The sequence below is a fragment of the Tursiops truncatus genome, chromosome 18 (genome assembly GCF_011762595.2).
Source record: "Tursiops truncatus isolate mTurTru1 chromosome 18, mTurTru1.mat.Y, whole genome shotgun sequence".
NCBI classification, from domain to species: Eukaryota; Metazoa; Chordata; class Mammalia; order Artiodactyla; family Delphinidae; genus Tursiops; species Tursiops truncatus.
In genome coordinates, this window is record NC_047051.1 from 56,711,190 (window position 1) to 56,736,989 (window position 25,800).

General features: G+C 32.6%; 1 long non-coding RNA gene across 1 annotated transcript in view; it reads left to right on the forward strand.

The window, feature by feature from the left end:
* The window catches only part of LOC141276985 (uncharacterized), a 111,911-nt gene that overhangs the window by 38,432 nt on the left and 47,679 nt on the right, over window positions 1-25,800 (forward strand). The window contains exon 2 of the long non-coding RNA XR_012327475.1: window positions 1,669-1,723. This is a non-coding gene — a long non-coding RNA (uncharacterized lncRNA). The remainder of the gene's footprint in view (window positions 1-1,668; window positions 1,724-25,800) is intronic.

Genomic DNA, 25,800 nt, shown 5'->3' on the forward strand with positions numbered 1-25,800 from the left:
GATTATTACTTTTGTAATAACAAGCATTTCTACTTTGATAGAATATTAATGTTACATAAAATTTTTACTCTAAGTTACATCTAGAGTGTTTATTTCTATTTGAAAGAGAATATTTAAATATCGGCAATTAATCATAATAATATTTCTTGTTTGAATTGCTGATGTTATAATGATAGGATGTGATGAGTACCTACATCATCCCAGGTTCAGGGATTCCTAAATTGAAGTTTAAGTGTAGGGATTGGCGTTTGGCCTTCAGAGGCTTAGGCTAAAGCTGAATACAGATCATTTGGTCAAATTCTGAGACTGAAGCTGAACATCAATGTTACAGTCCTTAATAAAAGTTACTACTATGCATTGTTATATAAGTGGAATGTCGATTAGTGTTGATAAGGAAGAATTAGGTTTTAGCTCAACTTTTTATGTTTGTTTGAATGTTTTATGATGTAATGTCAGTGTCATTAAAGTGAAAAAATATTATGCTGAACAAAAAAAGATTCTAGCAGAGTTTTATTAAAAAGGACTGAAATGTAAAAAATTAATGAATGAATTATTTTGTCTATTTCTTACAATTCTATATCAGATCTCAGTGAGGGCAATATAAAATCATACTTTGGCTGAGATTATTTATACAAATTTTTTACTGTAATTTCTACAATAATTTTATATACTACTTTGTATAATTAGGAATGACATGGAGATCACTCATTAGCAAATCCTTATTTTTTTATTCTCATAGTGAAAGTTCAGATGTGAAAATAGATCACAAATTCAATTCGATTTTGAAAAACACAATCAAAGAATCTAGTTGATCTTTGATTTGTTGGGAATCAGTTTCTGTTTCTACTGGTATAAACTCCATGAGAATGGAGATTCTTTTTTCATATTCCCAGCACTTAGAATGGAGGATAGCATATGGTAAATACTGAATGAAAAGTTACTGAACAAATTACATGAATGTATTAATCATTAAAACATTTTAAATAAAGTATATTTAATATGGAATAGAGAAAATATACTTAGCATTTAGAGAGAAGTAGTAATTTGGCATAAGATTTCTCTCTGCCAGCCCTTTTATTTAATTGCCCAGAGTTGACTTTTCTCCAGTACATTTGAGCGATTATTATTTTTTTAATTATTTATAATTTTAAATGAAACATAAATAACAAACTACTTGTAAATATTCAAAATTGTCATTGTTAAATTATTGCTATGCAAATACCAGGGAAGAAAACCTGTGCAAATATCCACCTTTAGCTTCATATGTCAACAAGTACACATACACACTTCTAAAATACTATTACAATGTTAATGATGGAAAATTTTACTTACAAAGTTTTTATTGTTCTATAGGAGAATTTTGAAACCTTTAAATCATTGATCACTGAGAACATCACCATGTAGCTTCAGTATGATTGCATAGAACACAGATACTAAGTTCAGAATACTTTTCATGCAAGGAGAAAAAGAAAAATCAGAGTTTTCAATAAAAACTTTAAAGTGCAATAAATTAAAAAATATACTTTTAGTCACAATTAAAAATATGTACATGTAACATTACTTTTATTTCAATTTTATTTATTGATGATTAATGAAATTAAATCCTTTTTTCTCACTGTGATTTCCTCTTACCTGTCTTTAACTGCTACTTTCCTTTCAATCTTACAGTGGAGGATAATTGAAATTATGTCTATGACTTGGAAACTGACCAGTATTCTGAAATGTGAGTTACCTTCTTAGTTTTAATTATCATCTTTTTGTATACGTAATGTATTACTTTGAATACTATAAAGCAGTGGCATAATGGAAAGGAGACATATTACCAAACTGACACAGTCTTCAAACCCCCAGGCATCGTCATTCATAAACTTTGAATGACAATGAGATAAGCCTATTTTCCTTTATAAAATGTAAAAACTGCATTAAAAAAAAAATTAAAGCGCCTCTAGCCAATTAGTTGTGTGCCTTTAACCCTTAGTATCATAATGGAACTGGAAAGAGAGCTTGTAGTAGTGTTTGGATGTCTCTGTAACTCCCCCCACTCATTTTTCTTAGTCCTCTCTCCATGTAAGTTTTATTCTACGAATATTTAAACAATAACTAAGGACAATTCTGTAGAATGTCCATTTAAAAATAAAAATCACTTGCTTCTTAGCTGTTCCCTACTCACTTTGGAATAACTTCTGTTCTAATGACTGGAGAAATTTCTCTCAGTCTCCTAAATACTTTATCTGGTTCTAAAATCTCCAAGTTGAATAAGAAGACATTTTGGTCCAGCTACCAAATAGATATAAAAATATTCATTATAAAATTTATCCCTACTCCCTTTGTAATCAGGGAAGGAATATTGGAAGCTTGTATAAATAAGATGGTTAAATATTGGGATTTGTGAGGAGGAACTTGTGGACTCAGGTACAGGCTTATGAGAGATAAATATATATTGTCCCTGTTAGTACTTTCCAGTCCATATTAATTGATATTTATGCATGCTCAAATATTAGGTTGTTGTTTCTGGAATGTGTATGTATACCTGTAAAAAAACAAGGTAATTTACTTGAGAGTAACTGAGATGATATCTAATTATATTCCTGTCCAGCTTGAATGTTAAAATGTCATAATTATTTTTAAGATAAAAGAAAATTGAGAGAGTCATTACCATTTTGAAATAAGACCAGGACATAGATTTATAGCAGAGAAGAAAACCATGAAGTAGATGCAATCAATAGATGTCAAGCACAAGAGAGATTCTTGTGACACTTTAAGAAAATTAGTGACTTTTAGCTATAGACAAAAGGACTTATAAATGTAATCTAAAAGGTTTCTCATTTAATTGACAAAGAAAATCTAAAAGCCTGGAGTGAAATGAGTATTAGATCATGAATTGCAAAATGCCACAAGCTATCTTAAAAAAAATTTCTAATTCGTAAATATATCCTTCGTTAAACTGAAATCGAGTGCCTCTCCTAAAATATATTAGAGTTGTTTTAAAAACTTTCTTCAATAATAATTTATTCTATATAAATGTCAGAAAATGTCAGAAAATGATCACCTGTTCAATTCATGAGTATTTATCCTCATTATTACATACTTCAATTAAAGTATAAATACTAACTTACTGTTTTTTCCTCATTTTAAGCCTATTTAAATTTACCTACATTACACCAATTCTTTTAATCTTCAACTTTGCTCTCAAGTTATTAATTTCTAGTCTGGAAAGTTATAAGGTAACCATAAAATTAATACAAACTATTGAATATTAATTATTTTACCCTTTCTGTCTGAGCTTCAATCTCCTAATTTGGAAAACAAAATGAGACAGCAAAAAAAGGCAAAAATGATAAATGTCCACCTCACCTAAACAAAGGCATGTGTCCCAAGTTAGACAATAATTTAATACTCTAAAATTTTAAATAATTAACAGAGTGAAGCCAGGGCCAAGAGGAAAATTATTGAAGATTATGTCTATATTACACTCTATCATCTATCTATCCATCTATCATCTATCTACCTATTTAGCCATCTATCTATCTATCTATCATCTATGAGGGAACAGTTCCTGTTACCTAAAACAGAAGCTGCACTAGATTCTGAACTATTTCTAAGACTTATCCTCAGTTCCCAGGAAATGTACGCACTGCCTGGTAACTCACAAAAAGTTGTTTTTTGCTTAATCATGCATAGTTGGTTTTTGGTGCTTATAACTGAAGAACTCCAGTTAATAATTTTGGAAAAATTTGCCTTATTCATTGACTTGTTAATTTACTATATACTTATTGTGCTCTTTTTGTAAGCTGGATTATTCCAAGATGTTTGAACTATGGCATGGACAAATCATTTTAAACAAAGATAAATGGGTATTTTTTAACATTTAGATAGGAATCTCAGAGCCTTGCGTACAGTTTTTTGTCTATATAGCTTTAAAAATAAGCCTATTTAATTAAAAAAATAATTGATTGTATGTTCTGACTGTGGGAAATCTATTTACATCTTGAAAATGTTGAAGATAATAGAATAAACCTTGATCCACTTTCCCTAAACAAAGAGGTGATAATGTTCAAGACAAGGTCTTAGCTATTATTCTAGTGTTGGGTTTTAAAATTACTATGAAGGCAGAGTTGTTATTGATTTAGTTCTAGATGCAAATGAGAATTCTATACCAACATATAATTTGAAAAGCGGAATATGACTTTTATAAAAACTGCATTCTTATGAAGTTGATAGATCTACAATTTGGCTGAAAAATCTCCATTTTCAATCCTTCAACTATATAACTTTTACAATATAAAATAAAACAATAAATGCAATTTCAAGCCTCTCAAATGTTATTACTACTGTGTTTCATGTTTTTGATTTTCATAGATGAAGTCACCCTTTAACAGTACTGATGGCATTTTTAAATGTGGAGAAATAAAAATTTACCATATTGCATTTTGTCCTATATAAGTCCATATATTTTATATTTTCTTTTAATTACTTTAATTAAAGCTATAGAAAATATCTGTATTACCATGTAGTTGTATAGTGGTCAGTATTACACTCTAACAATATGTGCAATGTTCTATAATAGTGGTAAGTATTTTAATTGGTTTAGACATAATTTATTCTAGATCTATGATGTTTCTCATCATTTCATTCTGTCAACTTTTATAATTATACCTGAATTTTAAACACAGCATTTAAAATCTGTATTTTTGTTCTCTCCTAAAGTAGCAATTTCATGCAAAATTGCTTTGTTTATGAGAACACAGCATATGCTTAGTTTTCTCCCAGGATGTTCTATAAATCTGATGAAGTTGGGAAGTAAAATTCCATTAGTACCACTACTCTAATTATAGTATTTATACTAACTTGTTTTGAACATATCAGATGATTAAACATATTTTTTCATATTATTTTATAATGATAAAATAATAACTTTTGTTCTAGAATATTAATTGCAGCCAAAAAATGTTGAAAAAAGTTAGATGAAACCTTGGGTTCCTATTTTATTGCTATCCTTAGTTAACATAATGTCTTGATTGTAATTTTGTCCTGGATCCAGGGGTGCCAGAAGTAGAAAGATGTTCTTCCCCTGGATTTTCAGCTACATCAAACAGTAAATTGTCATTTTCCTTAAGTCAGTTTTAGTTTTAGTCTGCCAATTGTAATCATTTTATTATTAAATAACATATCCATGTATAACCTTGACAGTCCTTATGGAAACTGAAATCCTGCTCTGTCAGTTAAGTGACATCTTTTAGTTTCTCTTATTTTGTGATCCTTACACTTACTTGCTAGCAAATCATCATATTCTGTACTGTCTCTCCTACTGTAAATACTAAACTATAGAGAGGAGCCCCCAATAACTTTTTTAATGACATCAGTGCCCCCTCAACTTCTTATAGCCTTGGTGTTTGGAGGATCGTCTAGATCTTCCAGTGAAACATAATCTCTGGTGGGTCTTCTAGTCATTAATAACATTACTATATCCATTTGAGTAAGCACATATTTCTCTGTCATAGAGCCTATTCTTCCCTCTGTGGCAATTTAGGCATTTCAACTTCACTAAGTTTAGTTTATTACTCTTTCCATGTTTCCAATTGCCTTCTCTTGTTCTCATCAGGTGCTGAATGCTGTAACTTGGGAAAATTGTCTCAAGTCAACAAATATTTCCTTAACCATTTTTATCTTTCAGCACTTTTGTTAAAAATCCTCAGAATCTTGTCTCATGGGTATGGGTTCAGCTTCTTCCACTCCATGCTGGCTAGAGCTTGCAGGTGATTTTCAGCCTTGAAGAAGAGTATTTTCATTATTAGTTTTATGTGTAAATTTTGAATGTGAGAATGGGCAACAGCTCCCAGCAAAATAACTTAAGAATAATGATAGCGCATCACCAGTGCAATTAATTTACTGCACATTTTCCTGTAGTGTGAATGGTGAAAATGCAAAAGATGGATATCAAGTAATTAACAATTCAAGTATTTCATTTTTATTATTTATTGGTAGTTTAATACAGATGGCAATAAATCTCATAAATGAGGTTTAAAGAAAAGCACAGAACAAATATTCTAAACTGTACTGAGGCTTCCTGTATATATATATATATATATATATATATATATATATATATATATATATATATATATATATAAAAAATAGAAAATTATAGTTATCACTTTCAAATAAAACTGCATTTATAATATCATATTAATATTAATAGATATATATTTTTGAAGTATTAATAGCTGATATAATAGCATGTTTTGTGTATTTGTGGGAAAACAATGTTAAAAAAATTTGCAAGAATTACTAGGTAGATTATTTTGAGACTTTTGTGAATTTAATTTTAACCAAATGTCTCAAAAGAAAAATATTATGTAAAAATCTGAAAAAAAACCCAACACATTCTTTGTTAAAATAAAAGTTAAATTTTGAGCATTATGTTTAAATAAATTTTGCTACAATTTTCTCAATCCCTGTTTAGCTTTGGATGAGTTGATCTTTCTGGGAAATGGAGTTATTAAAACCAAATATTAGCATAGCATGTCTAGATTCCTTAACATATGTTATTTTACTTAGTTACCTAAATGCATATGATCTTATTTGGGACTCATTAAGAACAACATACTGAGTAGACATGTCATTATCATTCTACAACTTTTAAAGACAAAGATTTCAGATTAAGTAATTGATGCAAAATTACCAATTTAATAAATTGTAATGTCATAGATCAAACTTAAGACTTCCAAATTCATGTGCAATTCATCTTTTGATAAACTATTGGGTGTCTTTATAAGCTCTAACTTACTGCAATCAGAATACTTGTAAGTATTAAAAATAGATTGTTTTAATCCTAAAATTATAAATAGATTTTTATGTGGATAACTTAGATGCATTGACACATTTTGTCATGGAGTAAATATTAACTGATATTTTTTATTAACATTCTTATGGACTTTTTCAGGAATCATGTCATAAATATTAACCCAAACAATAGCATAACATAATTAACAAATCTTAATGGTTTTAGTTATATATCATGTGTAGTTCTGAAATAAATCCTAAAATAAGTGGATCTGTTCCCTATTAAAAAACTTTCCCAACAATTTTTTTTTAAACCTAGCTCTTCTTCTTTTTTTTTTTAAACAAACCCTTAAAAAAATTAATTAATTAATGTTTTTATCTTTGGCTGCGTTGGGTCTTCGTCGCTGCGCAGGGCATTCTCTAGTTGCAGCAAGCAGGGGTTAGTCTTCGTTGCGATGTATGGGCTTCTCATTGTGGTAGTTTCTCTTGTTGAGGAGCACGGGCTTTAGATGTGTGGGCTTCAGTAGTTGTGGCTCGTGGGCTCCAGAGCACAGGCATAGTAGTTGTGGTGCATGGGCTAAGTTGCTCCACAGCACGTGGGATCTTCCTGGACCAGGGCTCGAACCAGTGTCCCCTGCATTGCCAGGCATATTCTTAACCACTGTGCCACCAGGGAAGTCCCTAGCTCTTCTTTTTTACTACCATATTAGAAGGCAAATTCTTCTTTTTCTCTTTCTTTATTCTGTCTTTCAGTGTGTTTGTTTGTGTGTGGAGTGTGTTTGTGCAATTTATATTCCAAGGTTGATCAGCATATTGTAAAAATATATACTAATCTGATGTCACTTAAGCAATATGAAAATAATAAGGAAAAGTTTATAATAAAAAAATTGTCTTCACTATTCTTCCAGCATTAAAATTAAACAAGATGGGTCTTATGACTGCTTTCTTGTAACAAGGTACAACTTCACTCATCTAGTTTACATTTCATGTAATTGAATTGAGAGACTGAATATACAAACAGACAATAGCTAGATGATATGTAAAAATAAAACTTTGACCCACAGCCTACAGCAAATTGCTCAAGAAACCAGCCCTCTACAATAAACAACCCAGGAAGCCAACCTGCTGTCATTTGGACATGAAGGAAGCCAGATTGCTATCTCTAGTGACAATTCAGAAAGCTAAACAGTAACTTCTCTAAGATTTGGGCCAAAATGGCCAGGGCTTATTCATAACTAACAACTTCCTAATTTTGTCCCCACTTCTTACTGAAAGCAACCAGAGAAAGCCAAATATGCACCCCTGACCAATCACATAGGATTCCCTACTTCTAGTTATACAACTACAGCTTTCACATGCCAACACCTTTAAATGAGGACATATTTGAAGCCTATCCTTTTTACCACTGAGAAGCTCTCCCACTCTTCTTCCTGTCTTTGAATCACTGCAACAAGCATATGATGGTGGTTGACTCTAAGTTCTAAATAAATAGCCTTTGCTTTGTTATTTTGTTAGTCTTTTATTTCTGTAGAATCTTCTTAAAATAGAGATTGCCACTCTTTCTTCAGAACATTTTAAACTTTCACCTTTATTTACAGTATTCAAAAGGCATATTTTTTTTGTACTGACAGCTTCTTCCCCAATTTCTTCTAAGTAATATGTAAGTTGGCATGCTGCATTTCTTCTTTTATGCCTGTACTCTTGAGACTTAATTTCAGAGGCTTCTCCAAGTTTTAAGGACAACCTGCCATTTTCATACTAGATTATGTAAAAGAAATAAAGGCCTCTGTCTCCCAAGGACCCCAGAGTGTATATGTCCTTTGCATGACTCTAAAATTGAATATCCAATAGGAATGCAGAGCCTAGGATCCGAGGTTTGGAATTTCATCTCCTCCCTTTACTGGTTGTACTGCATTGCGCTAGTTGCTTAACTTTCTGTGGTTTCAACTTCCACATTTATTTGATTTGTTGTGAAGATTAAATGGGTTAGCTTACTTGAAGCAATTTAAACAATGTCTGTCACACACTAATGTTGTTACTGAACAAAACTTGGGTTCGCTTGTCTAAAGTGCAGCAAAGCCCATCTACTGAGATCAGATTGTGGTGAAGGAAAGTACAGCATTTATTGCAAGACTCATGCTCAAAATACCCAAACTCCCAGATGACTTTCCAGGAAGGGTTTATAAAGGCAAGGTGAGGGAGAGGGTCAAAGAGTACCTGATGACCCCATGTACATCCTTCTGTTTGGTTGTTGGTGAGGTAACAGGGTGGTGTTTCAGGAATCTTAATTATCAATTTTCTAGTTCCAAACAGTCTAGAATCTACAAGCTAGTGGTCAGCATTCGATTAATTTATTCCATCTAGTGGGGGTTTTAGTATCTTCAAAACAACTCAAGGATTTGATTCAGGGTATTATCTATAGCCCTTGAGGAGGAACTAAAGGTCCTAGACTTTGTTTTATAGCTAAACTATTATTATTTTGTCTTGAATGATGGGTTTCCTTTGTTTCTGCATTTTCTCACTTCTCTGATTAATTTTGCTTTTTGGAACTCAGGGAAGGTCTAAGCTAAAGCTTTTCTACAAACAAGAGGCAGGAGGGGGACACAGGAAGGTCCGGCAGGGTCTTGCTCAGTTTCAATGTTAGAGGAAAAGAGACAGAAAAGAGCAACCATCATCTCATAACTTCATTTTCCCTCGTGACTTAATTTTCTTTCTTTTAAGAATGAACAGTTATGTTAGATTCACCAGGACAGTACCACATAAACATGCCTCAAATTATGCCATGATCTTAATTTAAGAAAATTTCCATTAAAAATACATTTTCTTTAGGACACATGAAAGATGTTAATCTTTTAAATGGCCCATAATTGAAATAATAATATCTAAGGCTTCAAGTAGAATGGTAACTTTAGGCAATGTAAATATTTTAAAAGTGAGAAAATTAAGGCTCAAATAAATTATGTAAAATGCCTAATATCTTGTTATAGTATCTTCAGTCTCTATTACTTTCCCATCATTTGAAAGAGCTACAAAACAAGGGAAGGTACTTACTGTTTGAATATTCTGACTTTTTTTTGTTGTTGTTTTGTTTATTTTTGGCTGTGTTGGGTCTTCATTTCTGTGCGAGGGCTTTCTCTAGTTGTGGCAAGCGGGGGCCACTCTTCATCGCGGTGTGCGGGCTTCTCACTGTCGCGGTCTCTCTTATTGTGGAGCACAGGCTCCAGACGCACAGGCTCAGTAGTTGTGGCTCACGGGCCTAGTTGCTCCGCGGAATGTGGGATCTTCCCAGACCAGGGCTCGAACCCGTGTCCCCTGCATTAGCAGGCAGATTCTCAACCACTGCGCCACCAGGGAAGCCCTCTGACATTTTTAAAGCATTAAGAGAATGTTAAGCAAACAAGCATATTTTAATATTATTCATTTAATATAGTATTTTCTTAAAATAAATTCTAAAGTAAGGTCAGAATTTTAAAAGAATAAAACAAAAGCCCATAATTTTGTAAAATTTAACTTTTATTTTGTAATGTTCACCAAGTATAGTGTTAAAATGTAAACTGAAGCATATTAAAATTTTAAGTTTCTTTGAGCAAAAATCCATTTGACTAGGGCAATACCAAACCGGAAGTTGTAAGGAGTACTCCACCCAAAGGAACTAAAGAGAGAGATATTTGTAGGAAAAAAATGATGCAGAATAAGGAAATGATTGGTTGGCTACAGCTTAAAGCCCATTTGGTTTTGGGGGACTGGTAGCTTTTTTTTTTTTAACATCTTTATTGGGGTATAATTGCTTTACAATGGTGTGTTACTTTCTGCTTTATAACAAAGTGAATCAGTTATACATATACATATGTTCCCATATCTCTTCCCTCTTGCATCTCCCTCCCTCCCACCCTCCCTATACCACCCCTCCAGGTGGTCACAAAGCACCAAGCTGATCTCCCTGTGCTATGCGGCTGCTTCCCACTAGCTATCTACCTTATGTTTGGCAGTGTATATATGTCCATGCCTCTCTCTCGCTTTGTCACAGCTCACCCTTCCCCCTCCCCATATCCTCAAGTCCGTTCTCTAGTAGGTCTGTGTCTTTATTTCTGTCTTACCCCTAGGTTCTTCGTGACATTTTTTTTCTTAAATTCCATATATATGTGTTAGCGTACAGTATTTGTCTTTCTCTTTCTGACTTACTTCACTCTGTATGACAGACTCTAGGTCTATCCACCTCATTACAAATAGCTCAATTTCGTTTCTTTTTATGGCTGAGTAATATTCCATTGTATATATATGCCACATCTTCTTTATCCATTCATCCGATGATGGGCACTTAGGTTGTTTCCATCTCCAGGCTATTGTAAATAGAGCTGCAATGAACATTTTGATACATGACTCTTTTTGAATTATGGTTTTCTCAGGGTATATGCCCAGTAGTGGGATTGCTGGGTCATATGGTAGTTCTATTTGTAGTTTTTTAAGGAATCTCCATACTGTTCTCCATAGTGGCTGTACCAATTCACATTCCCACCAGCAGTGCAAGAGTATTCCCTTTTCTCCACACCCTCTCCTGCGTTTATTGTTTCTAGATTTTTTGATGATGGTCATTCTGACTGGTGTGAGATGATATCTCATTGTAGTTTTGATTTGCATTTCTCTAATGATTAATGATGTTGAGCATTCTTTCATGTGTTTGTTGGCAGTCTGTATATCTTCTTTGGAGAAATGTCGATTTAGGTCTTCTGCCCATTTTTGGATTGGTTTGTTTTTCTTTTGTTATTGAGCTGCACGAGCTGCTTGTAAATTTTGTAATTTGTAATCCTTTGTCAGTTGCTTCATTTGCAAATATTTTCTCCCATTCTGAGGGTTGTCTTTTGGTCTTGTTTATGGTTTCCTTTGCTGTGCAAAAGCTTTGAAGTTTCATTAGGTCCCATTTGTTTATTTTTGTTTTTATTTCCATTTCTCTAGGAGGTGGGTCAAAAAGGATCTTGACTGGTAGCTTTTAGGTTTTGGATTGCTTACATAGACTGACAGGGCATCAGAGCCACTTCAGTCTACTGGCCCCCTTACTATTTAATTTATCAATAGGAAAGAATAATCCTAATTTAAAGTGACTATTCTTTATAAATCAAAAGTATTTAAGCATATATTTACATTTAGAAAGTATTATGTGATCTAAATTGACCTAATTAGTGGAGAAGTAAAGAGTTGCTAAAGTTGACACTTAAAAATAATAAAAGGTTTGAAAGCAAGACCATGTCTTCTTGAGAGAGTAATATTCATAAACTTCAAGTAAAGTTCAAAGTATAATCAGAATTCCAGATGAAATAAAGGCATCAATCAAAGTAAATATTAGGAATCCATGACTAGAGATGGTAATAGAAAATATAATTGAATGTCACAAAGAAATATAAGGAAATATGAAGCAGAGGCAGAAGATTTTGAGAAAGACAATAGATAAAAATGAAATTCTGGAATTTTACTTTCAAGTTTACTTAGGGAAATTGGTTAGCAATTTTTGGCAGTGTTTCTCGGAAAGTTGGACCAGAATTAGCATGACCAGAACACCAGTGACATGTAAATATGTATAGAGACATACTTTCAAAAGCCAGCAGGAAATCTAAGGTTATGAATTCTACTTATAAAGATAATTTGATTTTCTACTCTATCTCATAGGATATGAAATGCTTTTTGATAAAAGTTTCTTTCCTAGGTTCAGGTGCAATATCACACAACTGCAGTAGAAACAAAAAAAAAAATCCTCGTTTGAGATCCAAGGAATTTCAGACAATATATGAACTTAGGATAATAGCTAAAGTATATGGGTTATGCTAGGGACTCAATGTTTATTTGTTGTTTTGATGATGTATAAATATGCTGGATTTTGTTAATAAACATAAAATATAATGACAACTAATTAATATTTGAATTAGTACACCATCTTCAATAATTATTGGCTATGTATTACTTACCCTGATACCTCTCATTGTTCAGATATAATATTTTAATGTTTTTAGAGAAGTTATCCATTTTTAATAAAAATACAAATAAATACATATACTAGTTGAAATAAGCACTTGTTTCATTTATAAATATATCATTTAATGGAATTCCTCAGGTCATGTAATTCCAGAACTTTATGAAACTTTAAATTTCTCGTATTAAGAATTATGAAAGGAGCAAACTGTGGTGCTGTAAGGACAAAGAACAAGCTAAACTCAAAGGGCCAATATTGCCGGAACAGAGTTACAAGACTCTTATCACTCTGTCACATTGTGACCATTACAATGTCCCAGAGCCCTCCCAAGCAGCATGCTCTGTCCCTTTCCTGTCCCATATAAGGAAAGGTATTTGTCCCATTCTTCTCACGCTCTGCACACTGGAAGTATACATACTCTGCCCAATCAGCAGATGACTCGCAGATTCCTTTGTTCCCTGGCTATAAAACCAAACCAGTAACCCTTGCTCGAGGTCATTTCTCCCTGGCTATCAGGAATTCAGCTGTTCTAGCAGTGACCCTTCCTTTTAATAAGCTCTATCTTTTTTTCATTCTGCTTTGTGTCTGGAAATTCTTTTCCAACCGACGTTCGGACCACATTCATTGGAGGTTATAGTGCATAGTTTCCTTTTCTTGTAACATCTTTTCTGGTTTTGGTATTAGATTAATGCTGACCTCGTGGAATGAGTTAGGAAATATTCTGTTTCTATCCTCTGAAAAAGATTGTAGAGAATTGGTAAAATTTCTTCCTTAAATGTTTTGGAAGATTCACCAGTGATGCATCTGGGCATAGTGCTTTCTATAGTGGAAGTTTATTCTTGATTCTTTCTCTTTAATAGATAAGGAGCTATTCATATTTTTATTCTTGTGTGAGTTTTGACAGGTTGTGTCTTTCATTGAATTGATCATTTCATCTAGATTATCAAATTTGTGAGCACAGCCTCATTCATAGTATTCCTTTATTATCCTTTTGATTTCCATTGGATCTTTGGTGATGATCCCCTTTCATTTCTGCTATTAGTAATTTGTGTCCTCTCTCTTTTTTCTTATTTGGCCTGACTAGAACCTAATTGATTTCATTAATCCTTTTCAAGAACTATCTTTTGGTTTTGTTGATTTCCTTTCAAATTGATTTTCATTGATTTTCAGTTTCAATTTCATTATTTTTTATCTGTCAAATGATGAGAGATTAAAATGCTTACATAGGTGAAAGTAAATGGACACTACCTTAGCTTGCTGAAATTAATCTTTCTTGATTTTAATGGAAATTTGTCAATAGCTATCAAAGTATAGGTGAAGGAGGAAAACCCCTAACTTGAAAACATAGGTTTGTAATTCAAAATTCAAAACATAAGGTTAAGTAATTATGACTATATTTTAGTGAAATATGAGCTATACAATATTATTTTATTATTAATTTCAATGGATAAATGACAATAAAATTATTTAGTGCTGTAAAAATTGCAGTGTTATATGTATGATATCATTCACATAACAACATTTTATTGTAAGAAAATAAGTCCAAATGGCTAATTGGCAGCATTTACTTTCGGCATACATTACTTTCCTTGAATATTATCCTAGTTTTGTTTTAAGGTGCATAAATTAAATTTATAATTAAGAAAAATATGATTGCTTTTATTAAAAAAACAACGAAAGTAGTTCAGATGCTGAGCGGGAAGTAGTTAAGAAATCAACATCATTGACATTCACTGACTCTGATAATAATAATGGATCTAGAAAGAAATACAGAAAATTTTATGCAGAGATTGTCTTCGGCTAATGTGATTAAATAAATTTACTATTTTTTATTTTATTTAATTTTCCTTTCTCTGGAATTGTGTACTTTTCACTTAAAGTGATGTCTCTTAAACTTTTTGTTCCAGCACATGTAATGGTGTGAGTACAAACCTGATATCTGACTACCTTGGCATAGATCCCAAGTCAGCCACTCATTAATTATACAACCTTAGCAGATTATCTACCCTCTATAAACCATTATTTTCTTATCTATAAGCAGGAACATAATTTTATTTACTCACAGGATTGTTCTGAGGACTAAATATGGTGCTTTCTTTAAAATGAGATATGTGCTCCTCAAGTACATGAGAATTTTTTAATGATTCTTTGGCAATGGAAAGCATTAGGGAAATATATTTCCAGAATTTCATATTCCATATACTCATTCCTAATAATCACCTGCCAGAAACGTTCCTGTGTGTTCTCTTTTCCAAACTCAGCTGTCATAAACTGAAGTCCAGAACCCAGACTTTACAAACAAGGAATGCCTCTAACCTCATTATGGTGATTTGTTCTGAGGTGTTAAATTAAATGTAGACACAGGAGAAACTTTTAAAATATTGATACAGTTATCAAGAAAGTGAACTACACTAACTATTGGGTAACAAGATATTTTGTAAGTCGGGCAGATTTTTGGTTGTTTGTTTCAACATAATTGAAGGAGGACTTCATCTATGTTACAAGTTGATAGGTCAATAGGCATACATTCTGGTAACTGATCACCATATAATTTTTGGCATATAACATTTTAATTCAAAGATTGAGAAATGGCTATACTCAAACACCTTCCATTTCTATCCACTTATTTAAATAATTTTTTTAAAGAACTTGCTTATTTCTCTAAGGACTATGTAATGTATTATATTGCAATGACATTTCATTGATATTGCACACAAAGCTCCATTTAAAAATTAATGTTACTATTTCTAATAATCCAGAAATTTAAACTTTTTATCTATTTCTGCATATAATGACAAATTGAATTCCATTTAAAGATTTGCCAATTTAAAAAAACTTTTTTTAAATTTAAAGGAGGAGGTTTTTGAGAAGTCTTGAGTATATTAACAAAGTGGAAAAACCACTGGTGCAGCTAACACCTACATAATAATAATAATAATTGCTTATTATTTTCAGTTGCTAATTTTAAGAATATAAATGTTTTATCTCAGTTATTGCTCATACAGCTCTATTATTTTCATATAATAGATGAGACAGTGTGTGGAGAGGTGAATTAAATTCCTCATGCCTATACAGCTAATAAGTATGCATATTTGATTCTAATACAGGCACTTTGACTCAAAGTCTGTGCTCCTAACCCTTTTGGTGTTATTTCAAGTGTTTAATGTAGTAAGTAAATGGTAACCATTATTTTAATCATCAGTAGTAGAAATAATTATATAAATAAAAGCGTAATTGCTAAAACCTATTAATTATAAGACCAATATTTCTGTTTTCTAATCATTATTCTAATTATTTGTATCTCTCTCTTTTTTTTTGCATTATTACACAAGCCTAGGCTATAGCATAGAGGACCAAAAACTATTTATTAGATAATTGTTAAATGGATAAATACTTAAATAAATAACAACTTCTGAAACATGTAGTTTCAGAATTATATATCATTTTCCTTGGCATTATCATCGTACTATGGGCCTTATGTTCAGCTTACTTATTTTCCTATGACATAGAAATATGTGAGGACTGAATAATAAATCTTATCATGGCCTCTTCATGAGTAAAACACAATATTAATCATATTAATAAATATATTTTAAAGAAAATCCCTTGAATTCACTTTTCCTCATGTGGTTATAAATTAATTTTTTCCCAGTAGTTCATTATATTGACCCACATACTTTGTGGTATATATGTACACAGTGAACTCCTTGCTTAGCTTTGTGTAACACCTGTGGCCGTACTTTAGGTAAAATGAAGTGCGATAGAGAAGGACAATCCTCCTATTTATACTGTATACCATTTTGCTAATATTTTATAAAATCATAAAATGAATGAAAACTGATTCATTAAGAAAATAATATGCTATATTAAAACAAAAGAAGTGTTGTCACGGTCAAATATGACTGGAGATTTTATGCCATTGTCAGTGAATCTCAATACATGTTAGCAATTGAATATCTTAACATAATTCCTGTAATAAATAAATATGCTTAAATTTCCTTAATACATTGCGTCTCAGACTTACTGATCATGCAATACTTATTATTTATCTCTTAGAATTAATGTTCTAGTGGATATAATTTAAGGACAAAAATTTCATATAACGAGGCAATATAAGAATTTGATAATTAATTCAAAATATAAATAATCTAGCCAGGGAACAGCCAAGATATAAATCATGAGTGATGCTCTGGTTCACAAGTAAACAAAATGATGTTGTATGTTTTATTACAAATCACATATTCTAGCTTTGTGACCTTTAGCCAGTTATTTAACATCTCTACCCTCTGTTTGCTCCTACCTCAAAGAGGCGTGAAGCAGAGTAAATGCCACAATGTGTGCAAAAAAACATAGAAGCAGACCCAGCAAGCTGTGAATCTAGTCAAGTTTATGTTGATGATGATGATTGAATTTTACAATTTATTTCCTTTATGTTCTCTTGGGACCTTGAATGTACATAGGAATTATTAAATCCTACATAAACTCATTTTAGAAGTTTCTTTCTTTCTGGAATATTGCTTCAGTAATAGTGTTTGCTTAGTGTGGAGTAGATGGATTGATATTTATTTTACTTGCTCAGCTACATATTGCTTTGCACCTATCGTATCTATCCATCCATCTATACCTGTCCTATCTGTCCCTTTCTGTTTCTATAATATAGATGAGTAAGCAACTGAAATGTATTTGCAAAATCAATAATATAGGTATTGTGCATATTGAAACACTTTTTGAGAATACAAGAGAACTACATGACCTCCCCTTTTTGATGTTTGCTCATGTTTTAAAACCATGACATTTTACTTATTTTCTTGTCACAGAGCTAAATAATAAGCTAGATATTGCTGTTATGGGAAACATAATGTCTACTGTGCCATTCAGCATGGAAAGGAAATCACCTGTGGCTAGTTTGAAGTTTGTTCCTGAAATAGGTATGGATCTGTCATCACCTGCCTGATGTGATAGAGGCCCAACAAATCCTTTTATCTCAGCTGTGCTAGTGCGAGAGCCTTTGTTTAATCCTGATGAAAAAAGATCTTCCAGTAAAAGGGAGAGGGGTTCCCTGCAGAATAGGAGCCTCCAAATGGCCATAAAAAATGTGTGTGGGTAAACATCATTTATACAGTATTGCATTATAGCAGATTATAGGGCACATGTTGTGTGCCATAGACTCCATGGGCGAATCAGGAGGAAAACAGTTTCTATTTCCTTGAAAGTCCTATCAGGATAACACAGCTAAAACAGTTGCTAGAAGTAATCCCTCAACAGAGTTTGAAATCACATTGCTTTAAAGAACAACAATGACAAATACAAACCAGTACAATATTTGGCACAATTTTCTAAAGTATATTTATTTTAGATCATAAAAATATCAATTCTATGTGCCAAGAATATTTCTCAATTATAAGTGTGTTATGTCAAGAGAATGATAAATCTATTTACTTTTAAATATAGCATACATTAAGATAATGTCCTAAGAATAAAGAAAAAATACAGATGCAGGTATTTGAAACATGTATTTTGAAAAGATCATGTTTTTCCATCTTATGATGTTCATTACCTTATGATTCATCAAAAATGTTAGTAATGTGATAATTACTTTAGGTCACTAGGTTAATTGTATTGTATTGGCAATAAAAATGTCTATATAATCGTGTGTGTGTGTGTGTGTGTGTGTGTGTGTGTGTTCCAATAGATTTACAGAGGTTAGGGCTAATAGATGACAGTCAAAACTACAATCAACAGGGCTTCCCTGGTGGCGCAGTGGTTGAGAGTCCGCCTGCCAATGCAGGGTACGCGGGTTCGTGACCCGGTCCGGGAGGATCACACATGCCGCGGAGCGGCTGGGCCCGTGAGCCATGGCCGCTGAGCCTGTGCGTCCCGAGCCTGTGCGTCCCGAGCCTGTGCTCCGCAACGGGAGAGACCACAGCAGTGAGAGGCCCGCGTACCGAAAAAAAAAAAAAAAAAAAAAAGAATTAAATACTTTTTTCAGTTAAGTTATTTACTCCTCCCCTTCCTCTTTTTTTGCCGTACGCGGGCCTCTCACTGTTGTGGCCTCTCCCGTTGCCGAGCACAGGCTCCAAACGCGCAGGCTCAGTGGCCATGGCTCACGGGCCCAGCCGCTCTGGGGGATGTGGGATCCTCCCGGACCGGGGCACGAACTCGTGTCCCCTGCATCGGCAGGTGGACTCTCAATCACTGCGCTACCAGGGAAGCCCTCCCTTTCCTCTTTTTCCTATCTTCATCATTGCCATCATCACTACATCAGCATTATTTATATTTATCTTCTGTAAGTTTTACCAATAAGGTCTGTTAATGTTAAACCTCAGTATAAAGAGGAAAGTACCAAAGGAAATTAGCACTTTTGAGGATCTTTAATACACTGTATGTGGTTCTACGGAATCAAGGATGGCTGAAGAAAGACTAAACCCTTTATTTCTGTAGTTCTTGGAATAATTCTTTTGCATTTGACCCATTATTTGCTTTTCAAATACCCCCTAACTCTCCTTTATTTTCTTTATAAAAATATGCGATTTTCTTTACATTCATTCTTCTGTCTCCTGATTAGGAAAGGAATAATATTGTCTTCTTTTTCAGAATATCTATGAATTTTTTTCCAAGGAAATTACTGCATGGTTTACTCTTCATAACAATAATTAGTCCAGAGTTTCAAACAGGTCTTAATTTATTAGTAGTAGTCTAAATAAACAGATTTGCCATCCATGTCAGTCAAGGTTCTCTCTGATTTAATCAGAATAATAATTAAAGACTATTAGTTAGACCATATAATTTTCTGGAATATCTGATGGCATGAAACTAGGTTTAGAATCATTGTAGTCAATAACACTACCCAAATTACACTAATAACTGATGTTAATAACATGCCACCAAAAGCTTGGTAAGGTCCCCGCACTCACCACTGCTGGCTCTTGGTACAGGGGTTTCTGCTAGAATTTCTCCCAGTACTGCATCTGAAACTTACGTGTCTCTCAAGATGACTCCTGGATGACTTCTGAGCAAACAACTTCTCATCACAATCTTCCTAGTCAAGGAGCACATGGGTGTTTCTTATCTGTGGAGACCAGGTTAAATGCCTGCTGTTTAGAATGGCAAAGTGGGGAAAGGGCCATAGACTTGGTAATATCATTGATATCCTACCCTTAGTAGTGCCTGGATTTGCCCTTGCCACTCCTATTGACTCAGGAGACACATATGCCGTAGTTTAATCATGGTCCTACTTTTAGACTTCCAGTTGAGTGAGATAATATAATTCATTTTTATTACAGCCAATTTGAGTTAGAATTTATATTGCTTGGCCAAAAAGTTATTCTGGCTAGTAACATCCTGGGAGTGTATATAATAAGGCCAAAACAGCCCCTTCCAAAGAGCAACATAAACAAAGCCCAGTCTAATCAACTTGTTTTATGAAAAGAAAGAACTGAGTTTTAAAGTTGGCATTTTATTTTAATCATACACATAGTAATTCCAATTTGCTCCTCTCTGGTTCTGCTTGCTTGTTTTCCCCTAATGGGCTTTATAATGAGAGTTAGGGTAGAATTAAAAAATCCTGGTATTTTTGTTATTTGACAAGGAGGCAAGCCTGGTGAGGTCCTCGTGACTATAATTCTTGTTCATACGGTCTCATCTCAATGTACACATTAAATTCCCTATTTCTCTTAGAACTCCCGTTTCTGACATACTGTTTTAAAACATTTTAAATTCCCATGTGTTTAGTCCTGTTGCCCGACTCCCCTCCCCTTGCCAACATACTCTCTATTGAAGTAATTAAACATGTATAGGCTAACTGAATTTTAGAATACTCATCTTAAGAAAATTGTTTCTAAGGTCAATTGTAATATTTTTAAAATAAATATTTCTTCCCTGAAATACTTTAGATAACACGTAGGAGCTGAATATTTTTTCATTTTACAGTATAGCTGAGGATCAAATTACAATGTTTTCTCTGATTTATATATTTTTTAATTTGTGTCTTATTTCTCGGTTAATGTACATGACTTTTCTCAGCATGCAACCTAAACAGAAAAATTGTGTCATTTTTAGACTGTGTTTATGATGTTCAGAATAATCAACTCCCAAATGTAAATTTTCTCTTTTTGGCACATGCATTATTAATTGCAGAACACTATATATGGTAAAAAATATCAAATCACTCAGTGGACATCATGGAAAAAGCCTTCCATTTCTAAGTGACTTTAACTCATTTCCTCTACTGTGCCTTCCACAGGATGTTTAAGCTATATATATTTTTCTTTATCATGGATTATTGAACTGAATATTCATTAGAAAAATATATTTCACTGTCAGTCTATACTGATTCTTTATATTATTTCATTTCTCATATCTCAATTTCCTTATATAAAATGATACATAGTTGTTCAGATCAGATGATAGTAATGATTCTTATTCATACAAATTGGATGAATAAAAGTATAATATAGAGGAAATATGATTTTAGATATGAGAGATTTATTAAATAATACAAACCCAGAAGAAAACAAATATAGTATTATTTTGTTGGTACCAGAATGATCTATTTTATCACTCAATTATATATTTTATTTAATTATTTTAATTAAAATATATAGTTGAATATTTCCTACCTTCAATTAATGAAATATAAACCTCAAGAAGTAAATATCTTCATTTATGTGAAAATTGATAATGTGATTTTTGTCATTATTATTTTGAGATGTGATGTATAGGTTATTGCATTTATCAGCTTATGCATTTTTTGGATCATGTCTCAATATCTAGCTCAAATCTGATTTCCTATCAATTGTCTTGACAATGTGAGTGCTTCAATTACACACAAACCATGTAACTGCTAACTCTACACTGTCCCATCCCAAAACATATCCACAGTACTGAATAAAAATTTAGAGGGATCATTTGTTTTCTATTTAAATTAGTTTTCTGACATCAATATCACACATATAAAGTCCTACACACTATTCTTTAAAGTACATAAACAGCACGTTTTCTACCGGCTTCTAAAAATTTATATATTGCAACTTTGTATACACTTGGTATCTAGACTCTGAGCCAAAAAATGAGGGATTAGCAACAGACAAAATCAATTCTGTGATGGTGCTCATGCCAACAAGGTTTCTTCTCCACTACTCATTCTAGTTTTGAGTCATTCATAAAGCAGGGAAATTGCCCTGGTCTTTTCCAGAGAGCTAAATCAGAAGTGACAGATTACTCTGGTTAACTGCAGTGGCTGGTTGGTCTAGAAATGCATTTTGCAAAATATATCAGAATATCCCCAGAGGGATCTATAGACAGAAAGCAACAACAACAAAAACATGGAGTATAATCAGTACTTGTTGATTGTAAGAAACTACCTTAAACAAGTTTTAATATGAAAAATCTTAAAACATATTTTGCCAGAATTACCTGAATTACGTATTTTAAAATTTAGTCTTAGTAACTAAATAATTTGACAGATGGCGGCATTAGATTTTGAAAAGAAATGAGTGTGACACTACCGAATTTTTATTTCTAATTAATGCACATGTAATCCAATTTAATTGATTAGAAACATTCAGTTTACTTACAATTAAACATGACAAATGTAAAGTATTGGCTGCTCCAATGTTTCTAATGGATGACTGGTCTTTTCATCTCATAATCATGGTTACACAAGGTTTTGATGATATTTCTTTGATAGCGTATTTAAAGAAATACATAGTTTGAGATAAAAGAAAAGTTAACTATTAATTATTCACGATTTTTTAACCAAATGATGATTATATACCACCTTTGCTTAGGAAAAAATGCTTCCAATCATACCTATACTGACCTAGGAGTTGAGTCACAGAAAGATGGGTTAAAGTTTTCTGTTACATATACTTCTTGGTAACAAAGGATAATTTTCAAGTTAAAAAAAAAATGCCCATTGAAATAAAATTGTGACAAAATTCTCATTCGTTTTAGCCAAATGTGTTGGCATTTGACTTATATGGGTATAAAATTTAAAGCACTTGCCTTTATGAACATGACTTGTATATATTGCTAAAAACCTGTAAATTAGAAAACAATGTGATAATTTCTATGAAATATTTTAAAGAAAAATATTTCAAAATATGAAGGAGATATAAAGCAATAAATTGAGAAGAAGATAGGGAACTTCGCAGAAATTATAGTTGGTAAGTGGCTTAAAAGTTTTATAATTTTGTAAGTAGAAGAGATGCAAAGGAGATCTGGATAGGCTAAAATGCTATAGTTAAGAGACCCCCAAACTGATAGTTTTAAAATATAAAAGCTTAATTTTCTCTCTCATATAACTGCCTGGAGTTGAACTGCAGTCTGGAAGGGCAGCTCTGCTTTAAAATATTCTGAGTTTCACGGTTCCTCCATGATTTTGCTCTTACAGCCTCTAAAGGCGGGGGTCAATAAATAACAGTTCAAGAGATAAATCTGGCCTGCTGTTTATTTTTCTAAATGAAGTTTTATTGTAACACAGCTATACCAATTCCTTTATGAATTATTTATACCTGCTTTTGTGGTACAATGCATACATACAGTGTGATGCATGAAAATCGAGCCCCCCATAATGTGATTAGTCCTTATATGAAGAGAAAGAGACAAGAGCTTTCACTCTGAGTACACACACAAAGAAGAGGTTATGTGAGCACACAGCAAGTTACCAACCATTTACAAGCCAGGAAGAGGGCTCTCACCAAGAATCTGTAGGCACCTTGATCTTGAACTTCCCAGTCTACAGAACTGTGAAAAATAAATGTCTGTTATTTAAGCCAACCAGTCTATGGTATTTCATTATAGCAGCCCAAGTTGACTAACACCGAAAGTTATGTTTATCATGTGTTATTTTTTATAACATTAACATATGTCCATACAAAACTCTTCTGGGGAAATTCTAATGGATCAATCTTCATTTCTTCTGATATATAAAAAATCAATTTGAACACTCAACACAGTTAAAAATGAATATTTTTGTTGAGTGATTAAAAAAATAGCATGATATAACCATTACATCTTTTACTTTCACTACCATTACATCTCAAAGCTAAATAAAATGAGTTCTAGATATTGACTTTTACTTTCACTACCATTTCCTTTTACTTTCACTACCATTACATCTCAAAGCTAAATAAAATGAGTTCTAGATATTCACATGCTCAGAACTGTTTTGGCAAACAGATGCAGTGTGTGTTTTCACTTGGACCAGGACTTCCCCAAAGGGCCTTCTTAATGCTTCTCAACGTAATCTGATCACATGATGGGAACAGATCATACTGTTTCGGATATATGAAGAACTTGTACAGATGTAGCTTTAGGCCATTTCCTCCATCTCTTTGTACAATATCATCAAAACAGTAAAGTTGAAGATTTATTAGTACAAACTATAAAAGGGTTATTCATTGTCTCCCTTTATTTGTAACATAGCTTTGACTAATTCTATAAGTTTAAGGTAAGTCTCAAACATCATCGCCATGTTTTTAAAGCAATTGACCTCTTATGCCTCTATAAGGAGACAAATCTGCAGTCCCTGGTAAACACTCCCATACAAATGAAGATATTTTCTGTGATCAGAAGTGGAAACATAAAGAAAAAATCATGCTTACTGTAGTGAGACACATTAACCTGTAACAAATGAATCACAGATCTCAATTTTTTAAACAAAAGTTAATTTCTCACTTATGCCACAGTCCAATATATGTTCTAATCCACAAAATCATTTAGGGATCCCCTTTTCCTTCATCAAATAAGTCTTCCTTCTTGAACCTTAGAACTGTCAATTAGATGCCTAAGGATTTAGAAAAGAGATTTAGAAGTCGCTTATGTCACTTTTTACTAAATTTTATTGGCAAAGCTCAGTCACAAGACTATCATGAAAGGGACTGGGACATGGAAACTATCTGTATATTCTGGAAAAGAATACAGGGACAGGTTAGCACTACTTTTCAGTTTGTCTACTCTACCGTTTTGAATACCATATATCAATTCACTCCATGCTTCCCATACATAAAATAGTCTTCTGGTAAAATTACACAGAATTTAGTCAGTTAAAACAACCATTTAATTTCATTTACAATAATGAGGGTCAGGATTTGGGAAATGTCTTAATCAGGAAATTATCTCTTTGAGTTGCTCATGTGTTTGGAATCAGACGTCATTAGGAATCAGTTGTCGGCTGGAAACATGCCATTTCTAGGACTAGCTGCACAGGATGACCAAGACAGCTCATTCACATGACTGGCAGTTAGAGCTGCTGTCACCTGGGAGCTCATCAGGCTGTCAGCTGGAACTCCCATGAAATCATCAAATAGAAAACGATAACGTACACAAATATGGGCTACATGCCTCTTTCTAAAGATAACAAAATATTATTTTATTTTTAATTTGTTAAACTTAAAAAATATGATTAAGAAAAATATAAGCACTTGGATTATATTAAGTGTATAATTTATTTAAGAAAATAATTATATTAGTAAGAATGAGAAAATGTGTGAATAATTATGGGGAAAAAGTTTTAATAAAGTTTATGCTATTAATATATTTATATTAGGAATAATTTTCAATATAAATTCAGTTAAAGGGTTGAAATATAAACCTGTTGCTCTTTTTGTGAGCATGTAGCTGAAATTTTTGTTTATATGTATATATATATATATATATATATGTTCGTTTATTTATTTATTTAAATGCTTCAGTGTACAGATTTATGAAATTATATATTGAACACATGTGTAATCACAATCTGGATGAGATATTAAGAAATAGACCCTTATCAAACCTTTGTTTTGCTTACAATTTGCACACACACACCCAACACAAACACATATCTGTTTTAGTTTTTTATATACCAAGAAGTTCAGTTGCTAGTTCATAGGGTATGCATATGTCTGGGTTTTATAATTACAGAGATTTTTCCAAAATGTTATATAGTAGTAAACAACATTTCTAGGTGCCTCTCTCCCTCTCCAACACTTGGTATCTTGGTTTTTTTAAGTTTAGGTTTTCTGGAGAACCTCACACCTCACTATGGTTTAAATTTCCATTTTTATAATGAC